The 22,772-nt window shown below is 37.8% G+C and overlaps 1 non-coding gene across 1 annotated transcript; it reads right to left on the bottom strand.

Moving 5' to 3' along the window:
* Nucleotides 1-18,117: 18,117 nt before the first annotated feature.
* Nucleotides 18,118-18,162, bottom strand: LOC113923983. The gene has a single exon (XR_003520488.1). It is a non-coding gene; the product is annotated as a small nucleolar RNA SNORD104 (small nucleolar RNA).
* Between the last annotated feature and the right edge of the window lie 4,610 nt (nt 18,163-22,772).

Raw genomic sequence — 22,772 nt, 5'->3', positions numbered from 1 at the left:
TTTGTTATGGCAGCCCAAGTAGGGGAATCCTGTGATGATTGTTGGGGTGGTCAGATGGTGCTCACTCTATTTTAAAGGCTGCCTTGTTCATGGGTCACATGTGTGGTTTCTTCGGGGAGATCCCAGAAAGTTCTCCTCAGGGCACAGTTCTTTGGTGTGGAAAATACACTGGAGTTTAATTTTCTCCAATTCCCTCTCAGCTCCCACCCAGAACAGTTCATGTTACAGTCTCAAGTTCACAGGGGTGGGGGCGGGGATGGGGTCCTCCCTCCTCATGACCAAGCCTCTTGGACAGGGTACCCAGTAAACTACATTCCAAAGATTGTTTCACTCTGAGGAAGCCCCCATGTCTTTGTCACACCCAAGAATGGACAGATAGACTGCTCTGCGGCTGTGGCCTCTTTGCCCAGCTCTGTCTCCTTTTATTTCCTGCTCAGATAGACACAGAGGACAGATGAGCAGTTCTACTGGAGAAGCAGATATGTAAACAGGGAGTTAATGGAGGACCCCTGTCGTGCCTGCACCTCTAATCTCTGTATATTTCCCCTTACTTAACTTTTGAGGGGTAGTCCCCTCATGAGGAAAGAAAGAGAAATCATAGCACTCCTCACAAGGCTGACATCTGAAGACTGAAAATTCTCCTTGAATTAGTTTCCCAAAGTGGTTGCATATATAGGTATAGATTGGAGGCAATTACGGACTGACAGCTGAGTAGCTGAGCCAATCTAGCTGTTTCTTATCTGTCCTGAAGGGGTCTGTGACCTCCAATTACTTTAGCCTCCTTTAGTGTATGGGTTGCTTATCACCGCAGTCTCTAGCCAATTCTGGAACAACATCCTATTACGTGTCAGTTTACTTAGAATCTATTTTAATGACTTGCATGCATGAAAACATTATAATGTGTTTAGCTAGTCCTCTGCTGATGAACATTTGGGTAGGGTCCAGGTTCTTGCTATTGCTTCCGTGAATATACTCATTGTTTTTGTGAACATGTGAGTGTGTGTATGGATATGTTTCATGGGCTAAATTCCTAGATTTAAAACTCAAAATAGGTTAGCACAATTTTTTTTGAACATTATACACTAAGCTTTTACTTTTTACATTATCATAAAGTAAAATTGACATTTTTATTTTAGTGTACAGTTCTATGAATTTTAAAGATTCATGCAGCCACTGCTATAACCAGGATACAGAATAGTCCATCATGCCAAAACACTCTGTTGTGGTGTCTCTTTATATTTACTCTTTTCCTCCCACCCATAACACCTGACAACCACTGACTTGCTCCGGCACATATTTTTAATGGTAACAACTTCTCTTTATTCACTTTGATTGATTGACAAAGCAATGGCTACTCTGTCAGAGATAGGTTCAAGGCATTAGTTGCTGGGTCTGCTAAGATCATGTTTCCCTGTTATTAACCCTACTGAGAAGATAAACTTAAAAAAATTTTTTTTTCAAAAACATTTAAGTAGAATAGTTTTCAAAATACTCTGGGCCTTAATAAGGTAAGCCTTATCAGTTTAGAGTTTTCTATCACTTTATTTAATTCCATGTGTTTTTTAAAACAATTATGAACCAAATCATATAATAGGTTAATGTGTAAGCACAGTCTAAATAAGAATCATAAGACAGACATTCTCAAATCTGTTCCCCAATTTAAGATCTAGAATATTATACTGCCTTTGGTACCCTGTGTTTTCATCTCTTATTGTATCTCCCCCTTCCTAGACCTGAGTTTGCTTCTTCAAACCAGAAGTCTTTGAATATTGTTTAACATTTATTTGGGAGGGGGATAGAATTGTTTCTTTTTATATTAAAAACTGACTTACTCTGTGGTGGATGGAATAATGGCCCCCCGAAGACATCCTAAACCCTGAGATCGGTGACAGGAGGAATTTTGTAGATGTGATTAAGGACCTGTATCCTGGACTATCTAGGGGGGCCCAACGTAATCACAGTGGGTTTTTAGGAGAAGGCAAAAGCACCAGCGTCAGGAAAGGAGACATGCTGATGAAAACAGAGGTTGGGATGATGTGGAATGTTGTGGAATGCAGGCAGCCTCTAGAAGCCAGAACAAGCATGTGAGATGATAAATTATGTGGTTTCACGTGACTATGCTTGTGGTAATTTGCTTCAATAGGAAAATAATAGGAAATCCATAGGAAAGTAATACACACTCTTTATGTTTTTAAAAAGATCAATTAAATGCTCTAAGTAGAATATGACACTTAGATATTTTTATTTTAATACCATTTGACTTTCACAGAAGTCAAAAGACGAGTATAAGAAACACCTATATTCCCTTTACCCAGATTCACTGATGGTTAATATTTTGCTCCATTTGTTTATTATTTGCTCTCAATCTTTCCCTCTTCATTAAAAATATTTGAAGATACCTTTCAGATACTATGATTCTCTCTCCATCAATTCTTTACTGTGTATTTCCTAAAAGTGGGGACTTCTCTTCCATCACCACACTACAATGACTGAAATCATAGACTGGGACTTTGAAGTAACGCTATAACCTAAAATTTGTATCTATATTGCTCTGATGGCCCCAGTGCTGTTTTGGTGGTGATTATTTACCCCAGTCCAGGATCCAATCCAGAAGCATGTGCGGCAGTTAGTTGTCATGTCTCCTTGGTCTCTTGTAATCCGGAAATGTTCCTCCATCTTCCCTTGTCTTTCATGTTTTTGGCAATTGTGAAAAGTACAGGCTAGTTACCTTATAGGAAATTTTTCTATTTTACTTCGTCTGAAGTTTCCTTAAGATTCAATTTGGGTCACGCATTTCCAGGCAGACACACCACAAATGTGATATTGTGTCCTCCTCTGTGCAGCACATCAGGAGGCACAGTCAGCTGATCCCATTATTGATGATGTGAATCCTCTGCCCAGTTACTGTGTCCCCCCTGTGTAATTAATAAGTAATCTGTAGCAGGATACTTTGAGTGAGATTGCCTTCTCAACCTCGTGAGCCACCGTGTTGATTTGAGCCTTCCTTACTTCCATTTTTTTAACTTCCTTCTTTAAACACTGAGAAATCTGGTTTCCCTGATCTAATATGATATTTCAATCTATTTGAAATGATCTATCATATCATTATTTTCCCATTACTTACAATCAGTGTCATGTCATTTATAGTCCTAATGAATAGACATGATTCATATGCATATAATCACAGATCCTCTTCAAATTATGTTTAAAGTTTCCTTTTTGGACTTTTGTGTTGCCCAGAAATTTTCCACTTTTCTATAATGTCACTTTCAGTTTTATTTTTTAATTTTTTTGGGGGGGAGGGACAACTTATTGGAATATAAAAGTTTTATATTGTATATAAAAGGCTTACAATTTAGATAATAAAATAAACTACCCTTTAGTTTAAGAATTTCAGCTGACCCATAGGCATTATTACCTGGCAGGTCCCAGGGTTGGTGGCATAGCTATGATTATTCAAGTTCCAGAGAATATCACAAAGGTAACCAATACAGATGGACCTCTTGTGTGGTAAATGTTTCTCTTTTTTTCCACGTGAGGGCACTTTGACTTCAGTGGCAAACCTGACACAGACTTCTAATTGATTCTAGTGATGTCTTAGTAATGGTTAGTGATTGCTACCTCAGGAAGCTGACTAGCTGCACTTCTACCTAACTCAGGTTCAGGATGGGTCAGCCTTGGGCAGAACTGAGTTTTCTGAAGGATCATCTAAACTGATCAGTAGTTTTGCATTTCCTGGAGATGATAAATTTAAAATCAGAATCCACCATTTGGCAATCTAGCTTGACTTGATCAAGGACAGAAGGGTCAGGGAAGAGAGTGGTCATGATGAAATCAGACTGATGAAGAGTTTCTCAACTATGGGAACAATAGATGTAACAAGAACATCCTGTGGAGGAGAGGATAGCCAAGGAATAGTATCAACACACTATGAACCCAAGAAACACCAGAAAAAGTTCTTAAAAGTATCTGACACGCATTGCCAGAACAAGCAGAATGGTTATACACGTGGGCTTGGCACCAGACAGACTTTGATTTGAGACCTGGTTTATTGAATGACCCTGTTTATTCAATGACCTTCAATGACTTATTTATTAAATGACTGGCTAAGTTGTTTAATCTCTTTTTTTTAAGATTTAGTTTCTTTCTCTATAAAATAGGGATGACAAAGGTGCTGATATTACATGGTTATTGTGAAGATTTATTAATGTGTGCCAAGCTCAGTAAATGTCAGCTGGCTATAACTTTACAGAGTTTATCCAATAAAGAGTTTAATTTGTCAATTCTTAGTTTTTTGAATATCAAGAGAAAGCATCAAAAGTGATAGCTCTTTAAATGGCAAGGTTGTCTTTAAAACAATAGGATTATGACTTGTAACTATGTGGATGGAGAGAATGTGTGAACTCCCTAGTGGTGATGGTGGTACAGCTGAAGAAACTTTTGTACCCAGTAGAGTACAATGATATTATATATTGTGTGGACATATCCCCGAACATATGAGACATATGGGACATATCCCATAGTGAGCAATACCCACTATGGCATAATTGTGAGCACATAAATCATAGGTCTTTTTTTGCAATAGTTGGTAGAACTATCATGTGTCCAATATATGATTACATAGGAAAATGATTAGGAAATGATATTAAAAGGGAAAAATCAGGGTCCTACTGGCTGACTCCCTTAATCACTAACAGTAATTAGGAGGCACATAAATTCAGGTCAGAACTCCTGCCTCTCTCCAAATAAAGTACAGCCCATGGGCGCTGGGTCTGTAAAGCTGGTGTCTATCCAGTACTCTAAATCTGGAGACTGTTCTTGTTTTTGGCCATGGCAGTCATGTTTACTCCCAGCTTAGTTCCTGAGCTTGATCTCTCTGCCTTATGTTCTCAACATTGACTTCCCTAGTATCTACAAGTGGCATCCACCATTGGTCTCTGAAGCCTGATGCTCCATGCTTTAGGTCTAGGATATCAGACATGTTCAAAGGGTATCTGGGATTTGTACCTTCTCCAGGAGACATCAAGGGAGGATGGGTTGGTGGGGGGGGGGAAACTTCTGATTTGACAGGATCACTTCATGCCTTATCCAAGATGCAAGATGGCTCCAGATCACCAGACAGAAGAACGGCCATACTCCGGGACTTGACTGGAATGTAGGACCTAGGAACTTAACTCACTATGCCTCTCTTAGCTGCCTGCTACCTGGATTTTAACTTCATAGCCAGATCAGCCAGTTATACAAAGCAGATTCAGCTCTAGCCCACATCTGAATAACAGACATTATCATCTACGCTTGGCAAAAACAGAAGCGTGAAATGTGAGTCAGTTGTTTCATTCCACTTCCTGGTGGAGAGAGACAGTTTCTCATCCCTTATGAATCGAGTCATTCAGGAAGAAACTCTCTTCCAGAGAATGATTCACACAGTGATTGTGGCTGCTCCCAATTAGATGCAGGCTGATTCAGGAGGCAGGGTCCTGACATGGTGGGGGCGGGCTGGGCGGGGAGGACTATTGCACAGCTGTTTCTGGCCATCATGCCAAGCTGACCTCTTACGCGGTCTCCTCACACTTGTATTCCTCCCTGTAGTCAATTATCCCAATTATAATTACTACCTATTTAAGAGTAGCCCAATCAGGTTTTGTTTTTTTTTTAATGCTATATCCACCCCATCCCAACACACATACTCTCTTTTGAGGAGGTGGATTCCAGCCAGTGGAGGGCATTTTCCGTGCTGTACCCTGAGATGCTGCCAGTAAGAGAGACTAGAGGCAAACTCAGAAGCAGAGTTGAATTGCTCACCATGATGGGGGTGGGAGTGGGGGGCAGAAAAGAAAGTTCCACGGGGGAGCATACAGGAAGATAGAGATCACAAGACAGCAAGGTCCAGAACTGCTTCACAAAGGACAGAGAAAAAAATGCAGGTTGGAGATCAGACACTTCCTAAGAGAATTTGGAGTATTCCACTGAGGTGTGTAACCACAGAAACCAAACTCCTTCCTTCATCTCCTTTACAGAATCTTAGTCAACATTTACATTGCTCAGTGATGCTTTCAGTGCAGAGAGGATTTTCTATTTATTTATTAGAAAGAAGAGCAATGCTGTGTCTAGGATCAAGGTTAGCAGGAGGCCAAAAGAGAGCCTGCTTGTGGGGATAGCAACGTTTGAATTACTTGTGTAATTACAGTATTTTTTTTTTTTTATAAACTTGGTTTGTTTGTTTGTTTTTTTTTTTTTAAGATTTTATTTATTTATTTGAGAGAGAGAGAATGAGAGATAGAGAGCATGAGAGGGAAGAGGGTCAGAGCGAGAAGCAGACTCCCTGCTGAGCAGGGAGCCTGATATGGGACTCGATCCCAGGACCCTGGGATCATGACCTGAGCCAAAGGCAGTCGCCCAACCAACTGAGCCACCCAGGCGCCCATACAGTATTTTTTAAATGCCTGTTTCCCTGCCTAATCTATAAGCTCCAAGAAGATAGGAATCGTGTCTCCTCTTGGCACATCCCCAGCGCCTAGCACAACATTGGCACATAATAGGTGTTCAAATATTTTTTGGATGAATGAATATACAAATGCATGACTCCACTCGATGGCTCCATACAACTTCTGATCTCCAGCTGAAGTCTAGAAGACAATGCTTCTTTGTCCCTTTGCCCAAGTTCTGCAGGGCACATTGGAAGATTGATGATTTGGAGGATGGTGGGTCTCATAGCAGCAGCTTTTAGGGCAATGCTTTAGAAAGTCACTCTTCTGTCTTGATAAGGTGGTGCTGTTGGCTGACAGCATAGCTGAAACACTATGTGAAGGAAATAATACAAGACATCAAGATACCAACTTTATTTGAAGTGGAGGAGGCTAATCTGATTTCCATAAGTATTAAAGTCACAACCTTGCTCTGGGATTTTGCATGCTGATTTATATGGGGGGGGGGGGAATAAAGCTCTGCTGGAAGAATTGCGTTAAGTTCTTTCCCTCTTTACCCCCTGGGAGCTTCCATTGTGAAGAGGAGTTGAACTCCCAGTTGTACCCAATCATAACACTTAGGAGAAAATAGAAAGTAGATGTAGTTGCAATAACCTTCAATTTTTTCCTTGGGCTAAGATGAAACTTATTAAATTGAGAAGGAAACTCTCTAGGCTGCAAAGTGTCACAAAAAGAGAATGGTATTTTGAGTCAGAAGATGTGGGCTGAAGGCCCAACTCAACCACTTACCAGCTATGTGAGTTTGGAGAAGTCAGTTTGAATGCTTGGAGCCTCAGTTTACTCATTTGTAACATAGGAATATTACTATGATGTGTGTACATGACATTTTGACTGAAGAGTTTTGATGTGGCTGTTTTGGCTTAGCCATTTTCATGTGGCCTAAAAAATAACAAGTCCTTTATACGTCACTTTTTTTCCCCCAAGTTTCAAAGCAATGTGTATATGAGAATCTTTATCCCATTCCTGTGTTCCACTCCAAGCCTGGCCCAGGAGGGGAGATTAGAATCAAAGGTGAATGAAAAGACTATGACATGTACTACATGCAGAATTTGAAAATTAAGGGGGAAAAATGATTTTTTTGGGGGGGGTTGCTACTTAACAAAACAGAACAACAACAACAAAAAAACCCAAAAGCAACAACTTCCATCTACCTAAGTAGTGATGTAATTTATATGAGGGGAGATGTTTTGTTTAGGAAAATATATTGAAGCTCTCTTTGAGAATGGGTTTGGTCTGAAAGGAGGGAGAAAGCAGAGAAAAAGAGACTGAGAGAGAGAGAGAGAGAGAGAGAGAAGGCTACGTTGCCTTGCAAAATAAATTAAAGAAATTGTGGGGTTTCTTCGGAGCAGTCTCAGAGAGGGAAAGTGAATGTAAGGAGAGAAGGGAGGAGGCCCAAGGCAGTGGCAAACTAAGTCCTAAAGAGGAATTCCCTGTGACAGAGAAGGACAGTCAGTCTCTGGGTGCTCCAAATCTTCCTATTTTAACTGATGTAGATCTTGCTTGCATTCTCAACTTCAGAAAGCAATAATAGAAAGTATAATTTCAGCTGTATAAAGCCAGTAATACCGAAATGTGGGAAGATGAAAAAAATAAAGAGCAAGAAAAATATTCCTAATTAACAATATTTCTTCATATTTGTAGTTTTGCTACCATGTGTCTAGGTATGGCTTTTGTTTTGTTTATCTTTATTTGGGACTCGGCATGCTTCATAATTTTGAGGATTTATGTCTTTTTTCAATTCTGAATATTTCTTGGATTTTATTTTTTTGCAAATTCCCTCTTTATTCTTTCTACTTTGTCCTTCTGGGACTCCTATTTGGCAATGTTGAACTTTATCTGAGATCTGTGTTTCTGGAAAGCAGGATGGTTAAGAACCGCCCACCCCCAATTCTTTTGTGTTATGGAAATAGCTAACCTTGAAGGACCACCCTGCCTGTGTATCCTCTGATATGAGACCTGTCTCTGTTCTTCCTTATGATTCCTATAAGACTCTCCATGACTCTCTTATTTACCTGCCTCTTTAAACCTCAGGTCTCATTCCTTTTCGCTGAGACTCTCCCAGTCAGTGAATATTCATTTATTGCAACATTCTATTTAAAATCACCTCCCAAATTTTTCAGTTCACTTTGTTCTTGATATGTTAAATATATGTCGGGTTAATGTTCTTACTCATCTCTCCATATTTCTGCTTCTATTTCATAATTTCCACCTCTTTATTTCTCAGTGCTGCATTGTTAGTAATTTGTTCAAATCTATCCACTAGTTCACTCATTCTTTATACAGTGCCTAATCTGATATTTAGACAGGTTTTCATTTCTAAGAGTTCTCTGTCTATTCTTTTCACATTCTATTGTGTTCTTTCATTATGATGTCTTTGTTTTAAACATACTTCTATTTTTGTCTTATAGATGGCTCTCCAGATTGTTCCCAAATTAAGATGGTGTAGCTTAATGATTTTTTGATTTTATGATGGCACAAAACGACATGCATTCAGTAAAAACTGTACTTTGAATTTGGAATTTGGATCTTTTCCTGGGCTGGTGCTCTGCTGTATGATTCTTGTGATGCTGGGTAGGGAAAGGGAACTCAGCTCCCAGTCAGTCTCTTAATCATGAGGGTAAACAACTGATACACTTAGAAATATTCTGCATCCATACAGCCATTTTGTTTATCACTTTCAGTATAGAATTAAATAAATTACATGAGATACCCAACACTTTATTATAAAATAAGCTTTGTGTTGGATGATTTTGCCCAATTGTAGGCTAATGTAAGTGTTCTGGGCACACGTAAGGTGGGTTCGGCTAAGCTATGACGTTTGGTAGGTGAGGGGTATTAAATGCATTTATGACTTGGATATTTTCAACTTATGATTGGTTTATTGGGATGTAACTCATCATAAGTTGAGGAAGATCTGTACTTTCTCCAGACCTTGACCATCTTGAATTGAAATCAGTTAGTCGCATCTGCCAGTTCTCCCTCATGGTAGATTATTTCCTTGTACAGTTTGTAACGTCTTTACTGTGAAGTTATCTTAGTTTGTTTGGAGGTGGTGATTCCTGTGCGCTCTGAATTGTAGAAGTATTCCTACAGAACTAGTTTGAGTTTGCTTATGCTTCAGTCCCAGTCGCTTCACAAATCCTAGACCAATTGTAATGTTAAACCATGGTTTCCTGAAATGTAAGGGTAGTGAAAATTTGGATCTCGTAACCTTAGGTGTGTGTATGAGCTTTGATTTCTCATGACATATGTAACTTTTTTCCACCTAGGGTCCTGGTTACCGTCAACACCTATGGACACTTTCCGAGGCTAACTGGATAAGGGTTATTCTAGCCTCATTTTCATGATAACTTTACCAAATTTCCAGCTCATTTTGCTAGAGGCATGTTTCCAGTTCCTTCTTCATATCAGCTTCCCACACACATAGGCTTTTAAAATTATTTCCTAATAAAAACAAAAACCAAACAAAACTCAGATCTGTTACTCTAAGGCTTAATTTGCCAATAGCCTTCCATGGATCTCTATACAATTTCCACCTTTCTCCTGCTATCATAATATGGGAATGAATCATGCAGATAAACCCAAATTTCTAACCTTGATTTCCATGATAAAGCCTTCCTCTATTAACTGAGTTTTAAGAGATGCTGGCCCAATTGTAGTCAGTAGTGGCAAGAGCAAACTAAAATTTTCTAATGTCAGGCAGTGGAGGAAGAATGTCTATGTGGGGAGGGAATTTGGAATCTTATAATTGAAATTCCAAGAGATTTCCCTTCCCCTTGCTAGTTATTGTTGCTACCACCATGCTGACTTAGCAGGTGGCAACTATCCTCCATGCATCTCTAGGTCACACACTGTTCACCTAAAGCAGAAGGAAAAAGAAGTCAGGGACATAAAATGGGGCCAAGAATGAGTTTTTTACAAGAAAACATACAAAGAAGTCCTCACATTGTTGCTATGAGAGGGACCTAAATTTGTCTCTAAGCTTTCCAATAGCTAATTCAAAGAGGGCAACATACTCAGTTACACATTTCACAGTGACTAAGACATAAGAGCAAATAAGTCCATCAACTGAATCTTGGGCTACCAATAAATAAGGAGAGCTAATGTGAGGGGGAAGTTGAAAGAAGTATTTTGATATATATCTTAGCTTGAGCTGCTATAACAAAATACCATAGACTGGTGGCATAAATAACATTTATTTCTCACAGTTCTGGAGGCTGTGAAGTCCAAGATCAATGTGCCAACAGATTCAGTTCTTGGTGAAGGCTCTCTTCCTGGCTTGCAGATGGCCACCTTCTCCCTATATCTTCACATAGTGGAGAAAGGAAACTCTGGTGTCTCTTCCTCTTCTTAAAAGGGCACTAATCCCATCATGGGGGCTTCACTGTCATGATGTCATCGAAACATAATTATCTCCCAAAGATCCCACCTCCTAATGCCACCACATTGGAGGGTTGGTGCTTGAACATATAAATTTGGGGGCTGGGGGATACAAACATCAGTCCATAATAATATGCTACTTGGAGTGGGGAATATGAGACCCCAAAGTTTATGCTTGAGAAAGAATAAATACTACACTGCCTTTTAAGGAAAATGGGTCTTTTTTTTTTTTTTTTTTTTTTTTTTTTTGACAGAGAGAGAGATAGCGAGAGCAGGAGCACAAGCAGTGGGAGTAGGAGAGGGAGAAGCAGGCTTCCCGCCAAGTAGGAAGCCCGACGCAGGGCTCGATCTCAGGACACTGGGATCATGACCTGAGCCAAAGGCAGATGCTTACTGACTGAGCCATGCAGGCACCCCAGGAGAATGGGTCTTATGAGGTATTTGTATGGTTGAATAGAGTTTGTAAGTTTAGGGTCAGAGCTGAAGAGACTAAGAGCTACTCCCGTGGTCTTTCCCTGCCTTTCTCCTATATTTCACTTATCCTTCCCTCTAAATGAAAGTAGAGTGTGCAGTGGCACCAAGTATTTTTCAGCCTGTATGGAGAATCCACATATTTCCATCCAGGTCTGTTCTGACATTGAATTTCTCCTGGTACAGGCCCTTTTCTGTGTTCCTAGCTAATTGTTTTATTATGTCCATATTTGCTTTTCTATTCTATTTTTTATTTCCCTCTGATTTCTATTTCAGAGTCTCTCAACCCTTTCAGGTTCACATTACTCCTTCCTGTCACCATGCACGTGGGGCTGAATAAACAACCCCTTTCATGAGTGGGACAGTTTCATGAGAATCCCATAAATCAAGGGCAGGACTGCTAAGAGGTGAGTGAAGTGGTCCTGGGAATTCTAGCCCAAGGCAGATTTTCTCCAGTCATAACCTGGACACTGTCCTTTTCACTGTGCCTTTTTTTTTTCTTCTTTTTAGGTTAGAGGTCCTTCAGGAGCCCTCTCCTAATTGGTTTCAACTTAAGATGGTATAGAGAACTCTTAGACCTGGGAATCATGAAATTTGGGTTATAAGGAGCTATGTTAGGTTGAGTAAGAAATTTACTTTCCTTCTCCAATCTTCATTTTCATGTCTGAAAAAATATTTGAAATATATTTAAACTTTCCAAAATGATATCTTCCAAATAAACTTTCAAAGATAATCTAATAGATAAAAAGAGAGTTGCTATATCCAAATGGAGGTTGTGGTTGTCATAATGGTGCGTACTGTCTTCTTCCCTTCATTCCCCATGAAACCCCAGAGCACCCCCATAGAATTGCTTAAACTTTAAAGAGAAAAGTTGGGAAAACCACTGGCCTAGATCAGAGAAAAGCAAAATTTTTCTGTAAAGGACCATGCAGTAAATATTTCTGTCTTTAGATATTATATCATCTTTGTTGAAACCACACAACTCTGTCATTATAGGATTAAAAAGCCATAGACATTACTTAAACAAATGGGTGTGACTGGATTTGCCTCACAGGTCATAGTTTGCCAATCCTTGGTTTGCAAAATCCCTAGATGACTTTTGAGGTTGTTCCAAATATAGGTAGACACATCATAGAGTTCAACACAGATATATGCATTTTGATTTATCAAAGGAGGAAACAACGTGCCCTCAATTAGTCAGTTTTCAGAGGATTTGAGTAAGTCTTCATCCCATCCTACTTTTGTCTCCATTGAGCCTGCCAGTTTAACGAGCCTGGGTACCATCTCGGGAGGATTCCTTCCTGAGGCTGCCAGCAGAGGGCAAAAGCAGACTTTTTATTCATCTGTTTTATCTTTGCAAATTCACGCTGGTCTGGAGTTGGGGTTACTCTTTTGGGTAATGTAGGCTCTCAGAAATGACATAGAAATGGCTGACATGATAGAATCAGTAGACAAGACCACTTAAGCACTTATTAGAACTGTATTCCATCTGTTGAAAAAATTAGAGGAAATACAGAACATAAGTAGAGAAATGAAGAATATAAAAGATGCCCCAAATCAAGATTTTAGACATGAAAATTATAATGGCTGAGGTGAAAAATGCACTGGGTAGTAATAATGGCAGATTAGACATAGATTAATGGACCTGAGCACATAGCAATAGACATTCCCAAAATGAAACACAGAGAGAGATTGGTAAAATTGAGAAAATGAGTGAACTATTAAATGAAATCAAGCAGATATTACAGAAATATTTGTGTAATTGTAGTCTCTGAAGGAAGAGAGAATAATATTTGAAGAAGTAACGGCTAGAAAATTTCCATATTTGATGAAACAATAAAACCTCATATCCAAGAAGCTCAACAAACCCCAAGTACAAGAAACATGAAGAAAAATACAATAAAAGAGTTAGAGTCACATGGCTTAAAACCAGCAATAAGGAAAAAGATCTTAAAAGCAGTAAGAGATTAAAAAAAGAAGACACATATATAGAGGAACAAAGATAAGGATACCAATGCGTTTCTTGTTAAAAAAATGCATGCAGTAAAACAATGGAACAATATCTTCGAGTGCTGCAAGAGGAAAAGCTTTAAAAGTAGAGTTCTTTGTTCAGTGAAAATACCTTCCATGAAGGCAAAATAACAACTTTTCAAACACACAAAAGCTGAAAGAATTCATCACTAGCAGACCTGCACTATAAAAGATGTTAAAAGTAGTTCTTTAGGCAGAAGGGAAATGATGCCAGCATGAAATCTGGATCTGCAAGAAAAGGAATGAAAAACACTGGAAATAACTATATTATTAAATGGAAAGACTTTTTATTATTATTTAAAATATTAAAGGCATAATCTACTGTTTAAAGCAAAAATAATAACGATATATTGTGGAGCTTATAACACATGAAGAAGTAAAATGTAAGACAATAATAGCACAAAGACAGAGAGGAGAAAGCATACTGTGATAAAGTTCTTATACTATACATGAAGTAGTATATTATCACTTAAAGATAGACTTAATAAGTTAAATATTTATCTTATAAGTCCTAACGCAACTACTAAAAACACAACAAAGAATTATAGCTAATAAGTTAAGAAAAGAGTTCTCAAATTATAGCTCTCAAATATGCAAATAATCTAAAAGGAAGATAAGAAGAAAAAGTTCCAAAAAACACAGAGGACAAATAGAAAACAAATAACAAGATGGTGGGTTTTAACTCATCTATAGTAATAATCACATTAAATGTAAATGGACTTAATACCCCAATTAAAAGTCAAAGATTATCAGATTGTATAAAAAACAAGACCTAACCATATGCTGTCTACGTGAAACCCACTTTAAATATAAACACCTGAATAGGTTAAAAATAAAATGATAAAAAATATATTTGACTCTAGCAGTAATAAAAAGAACACTGAAGTGGTTATATTTGTATCCAGCAGAGAAGATTTTAGAGCAAAGTATATTACCAAGGATAAAGAGTATCTTTTCATAATAACAAAGAGGTCAATTTATCAAGGGCCATGATATGCTTATGAGCCTGGTAACAGAACTTCAAAATCCATAAAGCAAAAGTTAATAAATTTTGGCCAGTACAGTAAGCCAACAACAATACATAAAAGGCATCCAGATTAGAAAGGAAGAAATAAAATTGTCTTCACAGAGGACATTATTGCCTCTGTACAAAACCCAATGGAATATACAAAAATGCTACTAGAATTAATATTCAGCAAGATCAACATGCAAAAGTCAATTGTATTTCTAAAAGTCAATTGTACTAGCAACAAATAATCAGAAATTGAAATGATAAAACAATACCATTTACCAATACCAACAAATAATCGGAAATTGAAATGATAAAACAATACCATAGCATAGAAATATTAAAATGTCTGATAAGATATGCAAGACCTATAAAACAAAAAATACAAAACATCTTGAGAGAAATTAAAGAAGATCTAAATAAATTAAGATATTTCATGAGTTTGGAAGACTTAATATTGATAAGGATTTAATTCTCCCCCAATTGATCCAGAGATTCAGTATAATTGAAATAAAAATCTCAGCAGTCTTCTTTGGTGCAAATTGACAAGCTGTTTATGGATGGGTAAGTCTGCCTTTGGAATGTGGGGAGAGTAGAAAGGGATGACAAAAGGGCATGAGGAAACATTTCGAGGGAGATATATATATATATATATATATATAAAATCCTGATTGTTGTGATGGTCTCACAGGATATAGATTTAAACATTTATCAAATTGTACACTTTAAACATATATAGTTTGTTGTATGTCAATTATATCTCAATAAAACTTTTTTAAAAAAGATTTTATTTATTTGTGAGAGAGTGAGCACGTACATGAGAGAGCCCGAGTGGGGTGAGAGGCAGAGGGAGAAGCAGGCTCTCTGCTGAGCAGGAAGCCTGATCTGGGGCTTGATTCTGGGACTCCGGGATCATGATCTGAGCCGAAGGCAGCTGCTTAACCAACTGAGCCACCTAGTCGCCCCTCAATAAAGCTTTTTAAAATGTCACAGTATTTGGAGAAGTAGTAGACCTTTGTAAATGTCAGGAGAAGAGTAATTGTGATGAATTCTTTTTATTGAATCTATAAACTCTCAATTATAGGATTTGATTTAGACTGCAGTAATTTTCAACAGGGCACAGACCCTTGAGATGGAATGATGTAGTTAATCTCCATTGTCTATATCTGCCCAGTGTCCCTTATTCCCTTTTTCTGTTAACAGCATCCCCTCCTTCTTGGAGAATCTTTCTCTTTGTGGCTACCCATCCACAAATTTGTGGTAATACTGCCCGTCACATTTCCTCAGCCATAGGGGTCATGTCAACCAAAGCTAGCCAGTTGTGCTGCCCCTATCACTTTTCATGGTCAGTGGTCAGTGAGGTTGATATAAGACTCAAGCAACAAAAACCCATCCCTAGGAGATTTAAATATAGACTTGAATATGGATAGACAGAGATCTAAAGGTATACTGAGGACAGATGAGAGAAGGCCTCCCTTGTTTCTCAGGTCAATAGCTTGATTTTTATAATACAAATTTTAACTGTGGGTAGTTGTATGCAGGAACCATGAGGATATTCACTTATCTCATTGCATATATATTTTATTGCACCCTCACTGTGTGTCAGTTACTGGTCTAGGTGTTGGGAATACAGTGGTGAACAAGCAGCGAGCAGCATACTTGAAAATGAATAAAGAAAGGAAAAGTGTAGGTGACGTTGACTGAGATCTTAGATCTAGTCCCACCTGAGATCACATCCATTTTGCTTTTCCCAGTCACAAAAAGTCATGAGATTTTTTTCTTTTGCTAAAGACTGAATTTTGTTTCTGTTTCTTGCATGTGACAGACTCTGACCAATGTGGAGGGTGAAAAAGTACCTTAGCAAGAGCACATGTAATTTGAAATGGTATGTTAAATATATGTACTCTTTTGGTAATACAAAACACAGAAAGTGGAGCTAAAACAAGGTCTCAGCTAATGGAGATACACATAATAGAGAGTGAGAGTGTAATGTAACTGTTGTTTTTTATTTTTTTATTTTTTTGTTTTCAGACGTAGTATTAATAGTTACCATTTTTTAAGCACCTAGATCTATCAAATACTTTCAAACATAACATCTCTTTCAATTCTCAAAATCGTACTTCAAAGAAGGTAGTAATCGTTGGTTAGGATCTTGACAGGGTCAAATAAATAGCACCTCTCTTCATCACCTAAGTTCTAAATAACCTGAGAAATAAGAAAAAAGAAAAAGAAGAAGAAGACAAATATCACTTTTCTTACTATGGAAGACGAAATCAGATGATTTTAGATTAGTAAGAGACACAAATGCCTCCTTCACTGAAACCATCTAGTTACTTGGATGCTGTACCAATGCTGACCTCCCAACATGGGGGCTATCCAAAAAACACTTACAGCAGAGAAGAGTGCACTTCCAAGAAAGAAAATGGAGAATCTGAGTCATTTATTCTTACCAAGTTTACTCAGATAGGTCACTTCACCTCCGCTAGGACTGAGTGATTAAAGAGATAGAGAAAGGCCAGAAACACATCCCTACTTGAGCTCCCCCAACAAGGAGGCAAACTTTAAGAATAGGGAAGTGTTTCCTAAACATAGTTCAATTTTACACATGAGGAAAATGAGACTCAGAAATGCTAAATAGATTGGCCAAGAGCACACCTTTAATAAGTAGCAGGACCAGAAATCAAGGTCCAGTTGACCACCAAGTCCATTTCTTTCCACTACCCTCTGACTCTTTGTTGTTCTTTAAAATGTTTGTGTACAATACTACTGCTAGGAATTTAGCTCTATATCAGCCTAAGTGCACAAAGATTTCTCTAGGACATTTGCTGCAGGATTTTTTGTTGGAAAAAAGTAAAAGCAACTCAAACGTCCTTCAACAGGGGAATCACTAAATAAATTATGGCACATCCACAGTGTAGAATGGTTTATGACAATTTTTTAAAAACAAGGACAATCATCTCTGTATTAAAAGGGGTGGACAATCTAAGATATATTTAAGTAAAAAAGCACATAACAACAGTGTGCATAGTGTGTTCCTCTTTGGGTAAGTTTCAAAAGTATATATTTACCTATACATAAAACATTTCCATAGAAATATAAAAGCAACTTAATAATGGTCACCACTAGGTGATGGAAGGAGTAGTGGTCAGGGTGCATTGGGTTCTACTTGAAACATTTTTTATAGATATTTTTCTTTTTTGAGATATATTTCACATACCATAAACTTCACACATTTACAGTGTACAATTCAGTTGGTTTTAGTATATTCGCAGCGTTGTGAAGCCATTACACTTATTTAATGTTAATTCCAGAATATTTTCATCACCCCAAAAAGGGCATACCATTAGCACTCACTCCTTACTCCTTCATATCCCCAACCCTGGCAACAACTGATCTATTTTTTGTCTGTAAGAATTTTTATATTATTGACATTTTATAGAAATGGAATTATAACATATGTGGGCTTTTGTGTCTGGCTTCTTTCACTTAGTGTAATGTTTTCAAGGTTCGCCATATTGTAGTATTATCAGTATTTCATTCCTTTCTATAGGTGAATAATATTCCATTGTATGTGTATATACCACATTTTATTTATGCATCCATCAGTAGATGGATGTTTGAGTTGTTTCCATTCCTTGTCTACTATAAATGCTGCTATGAACATTTGTGCACAAGTTTTTTTCTTCTTCTTTTTTCCTTTTCTTTTTTTCTTCTTTTCCTCTTTTTCTTTTTTTTCTTTTCACATCAGCAGTCTAACACATGCTTTTTTGGGAGTGTCATCACTGCAGTGTGCACGAGTTTTTGTGTGGACATGTATTTCCAATTCTCTTGGGCATATCTAGGAATGGAATTGCTGGGTCATATGATAACTCCATGTTGAACTTTTTGAGGAACTGCTAAACTGTTTTCTGAAGTAGGTGACCCATTTTATATTTTCCTTCATTTTTGGAGGATCATTTTATTGGGTATAGAATTCTTGGTTGGCAGCCTTTTTCAGCATTTTGAAAATGTCATGCGACTGTCTCTGACCTCCACGGTTTCTGATGAGAAGTCAGTTGTTAATATTATTGAGGATCTCTTGTAGGGGTTGAGTCACTTCCCTCTTGCTGCATTCAAGATTCTCTTTGTCTTTTGACAGTTTGATTATAATGAGTCTAGATATAGATCTCTGTGAGTTTATCCTACTTGTAATTTGTTTAGCTTCTTAGATATGTGGATTAATATTTTTCCATTGAATTTAGGAAGTGTTTCTTTCAAATATGCTTTCGGCCCCTTTCTTTTCTCTCCTTCTGGGACTTTATTATATATATATGCTGTTATGATTGGTGCTGTCACAGAGATCTCTGAGGCTGTTGGGGTTTTTTTTTCTTTCATTCTTTTCTTTCTGTTCCTCAGGCTGCATCATCTGAATAATCCTATTTTCAAGTTTGCTGATTCTTTCTCCTAGCAGCTCAAATTTGTTGTTAAGCCTAACGAATTTTTCATTTCAGTGACTACTTTTCAATGTCAGAATATCTCTTTTTTCTTTTTAATAATTTCTATAACTTTAATTAGTTTTTTAATTGATATTTAGTAAGACATCCTTCTCATGCTTTCCTTTAGTTCTTTAAACATAATTTCATTTAATTTTTTGGAGATATTTTTATACCCGATTTAAATCCTTTGTCCAAAGGTTCCAACATCTAGGCTTATTTAGCAACAGTTTATGTTGAATGTTTTTTTTTCCCCTGGTATGGGCCAAACTTTCTTATTTCTTTGCATGTCTGATAAGTTTGCCGCTTAAAACTGGACATCTAAAATAATATAATATGGCAACACTTGAGATCATATTTTACCCTTCCCTAGGGTTTGTTGTTGTAGTTGTTTGCTTGTAGAGTAGTTTCCTGAATTAATCCTGTAAAGTCTGTATTCTTTGTCACCTTTGGCCAATGATAGCTCCCCTTGGTTAGCTAATGATTAACCAGAAATTTCTTTAAATGGCTGGAACCAATAAGTCTCCCAACTTTTGCCAGTGGCGTCTGTGTGTGTTTTGAAGAATACTTTTAATGTTCAGGCAAGTAATTTACAGCTCTGCCTTAGTCTTTATTTCCTGCTTACAAAGAGCCTCAAGACCAGCTAGTGACAAAAGCTTAGGGTGGGGCCTTCTTAGGTTTTTCCTCGGCATATACACAGCGTTGGCATATGTACAACTTTACACATGTGCATGGCTTTCCTGATTCCCAAGAATGTGTTAGAGCTTTTCAAAGCCTCCAGTGGACATCTCATTCCCTACCTTTTCCTTTTAACTTTTTTGATCAGCTTCTTGTTAACTCCAACTTCTATTATGCCTCAGGAAACTGTGTTGTTAATCAACTGTGACTGATTGTCTTCAGCAAACACTCCCAGGAAAAAGGCTGTTGAAATGAGAGAGGTCTGAGTCATGTCAAATAAAGACAAGCTTTGCAACTGAGCATTTCTAGGGAACCACCAGACAGGTCAAATAATGACAATTCTCTAAGAAAGGTGTTTTTGGGGAGCCAAACCCATTCTGCCTCTTCCAGGAGTTGCCAAGCTGCTGGTTTTCACTGTTTGAAGCAGCTCTTTCTCTTCAAGACTTCTAAGAATTTTGCAGAGGAGAACGGGAATAGGACAAATTGAAACACCACAAATCTTACTGTTCTTACTGAGATTCAGCCATTTATCTTGAAAGAACCCTTTATGGATTGTTGCCAGTCTTTGGTTAATTTCTAGAGTTTTGAAAATGTTGATTGTGGCAAGTTTTGTCAGTGTTCTTGTTGCTTTTATGAAGGAGCAAATTTTTGGATGTTCTTACCCTACCTTTCCTGCTGATGTTGTCTTCCGTAATATTTAAACTTTAAAAAAAATCCATAAACGTGTATAAATTTTATTTTATATTATTTTTTTAAAGATTTTTATTTATTTATTCATCAGAGAGAGAGAGAGAGAGAGCACAAGCAGGGGGAGCGGCAGGCAGAGGGAGAAGCAAGCTTCTTGGTCAGCAGGGACTCAATCCCAGGACCCTGGGATCCTGATCTGAGCTGAAGGCAGATGCTTAACCGACTGAGCCACCCAGGCATCCCAACATGTATAAATTTTAAAATAAAAACAAATAATACATCAAATAAAGTAAATAAAAACATAAAGTAAATGTTGACAAAGTTCTGGGATCTTACAAATACTGTTTCTCTTTCTATGTAAGTTGGGGGTGGAGAATAAACTCTAATGTCTGGAAGGGTGGTTGTGGATCCATGTGTCCTAAACATAGGGTTTCCAGCTAAAATATAGGATTCCCAGTTAGAATTGAATTTCAGATAGAAGCAAGTAACATTTTAGTATAAGTATGACCCACATATCAATTCGGATATAATTATATTAACATTTCATTAGTTATTTATCTGTAATTCAAATTCAACTGAGAATTCAGGGTTTTGTTTGTTTTGGCTAAATCTTGCAACCCTACTCACAAATAATAGAAATTCTGGGACTGCAAGGAACAGGAAAGCCTTCCTGGCTCATGCTGAGGGAGAGTGCTCAGAGTGTGTTTCAGTTGTCAGCTAAAGCTATGGTGGAGTTAAGAGAGCCACTGACTGAATGTGACTTGAGAGCAGGTGACTTTCCAGCTGTGGGGATGGGGAGAAACAATGTGACCTAGACGGAGGGGGGGAGAGAGAGAGACAGAGAGACAGAGAAAGAGAGAGAGAGAGAGAGAGGGAGAGAATTACCTGGGAAACTTTGATTTTTTATTTTAAAAATTTCTGTGCTACTTGACTATCTTACAGGTAAGCATTCCTTTAAATTTTTTTAAAATTAAACTTAGGGGTGCCTGGGTGGCTCGGTCAGTTAAGCATCTGCATTCGGCTCAGGTCATGATCCAGAATCCTGGGATAGAGTCCCGGGATTGAGTCCCGCATCAGGTTCCCTACTCAGCAGAGAGCCTGCTTCTCCCTCTGCCCTTCACCCTGCTCATGCTCTCTCTCTTTCAAATAAATAGATAAAATCTCTAAAATTAAACTTAATTTTTTTAAATCAAAGTTTTCATTGAAGTATAACACATACAGAAAAGTGCACAAATCATTAGTATACATCTCAATAGTCTCATTAATGATAATGAATCCTTGAGTTTATGTTAATTAACACTACATTCATGTTTTAACCAGATTTGAGATGGAGCATGTAGCTTTGAAAGCTTTTTTTCTTATATTTTTCCTAGAATCCTTACCTCCTCTTAGAGACTTAGTTGCTCCCCAGCCCCCAGGATTTCACTCATCTTAAATCTGCATACTGAAGTATTTGTTTTTCCTGGACTATTATATATCAACTGTCAAATACTGGTTTGAATTGTGATCTATCTTGATCTGGATGTGCCCTGTCTCCTCAATTTTACTGTGATTTCCTTGCTGTAGGAACCAAGTGTGTTTATCTTTACACCCCCACTCCCTAGCAGGGAGTGAACTGTTCAGCCATTCACTGAGTTTTGAACGATAATGGTGATGACTGGCATTGATGCCTAATGTATAGAATTAGCTCCTTAGTAGTCCTTGGATTGTCCAAGCTTGATTCTAGTTGAGTCAAACAGAGAGAGTTCTTCCTGAGTTCTTTTTAGCCCTAGGATTGTTTTCTGTTCTAGTGGGACTTGAGGCAGAGCCATGGGTTTGAGCTGCTCATAAAATACTTCCTACATTGTTGCCAATGCCAATCTCCCATCTTTCCCCAACCTCACATGGGAAGATTGTTATAGGCAATTTCCAAACACTTGAGGCTTATTTGGAAACCTTTGTATCCAGAGAACTAAAACCTGCCTGCCAGTTGAACCCTTGGATAGTGAGGATTCCAAATCTTGTTTGATTAAAAAAAAAAAAATGTACTGTTGACTTTAAAACGTAACCAGAAAACTAATACAATGCAACTTAAAATGCTTTCAGTAGGCTTTCTTACCACAGCATCCCAGTTCCTTTAGAAGATAAGCAGCCCCTAATAAAAATGCGTTAAGAGATTTTTGTCTTGAAACTTTTGAAATTTTGTCTTGAACTTTTAAGATGGTTCCTGTTAATTTTGTTTTATTTTCATATAAATTTACCCCAAGTTTTATTCTATTCTTATTTTCAGACCCCTCATTTATATGCATGTCAAGACTATAGGAATTGAGTTATCTCTATGCCCCTCAGGTATTTTTCATTTTTTTGTTTTGTTTTTTACATGGGGCTTGAACTTACAACCCTGAGATCAAGACCTGAGCTGAGATCAAGAGTCGGAGGCTTAATGGCGGACAGAACCACCCAGGTGCCCCAGTATTTTGCATTTTTAATTGAAATCAGAGGTTTACCTCAACCCAGAATGTACAGAATATCTTCCTAGCTAAGAACTGGGAAAGAAGCTCAGGGGTGGGCCATTTTCAG

Source organism: Zalophus californianus, chromosome 15 (genome assembly GCF_009762305.2).
Source record: "Zalophus californianus isolate mZalCal1 chromosome 15, mZalCal1.pri.v2, whole genome shotgun sequence".
Taxonomy (NCBI): Eukaryota; Metazoa; Chordata; class Mammalia; order Carnivora; family Otariidae; genus Zalophus; species Zalophus californianus.
This window is presented reverse-complemented; position numbering and strand designations above follow the sequence as displayed.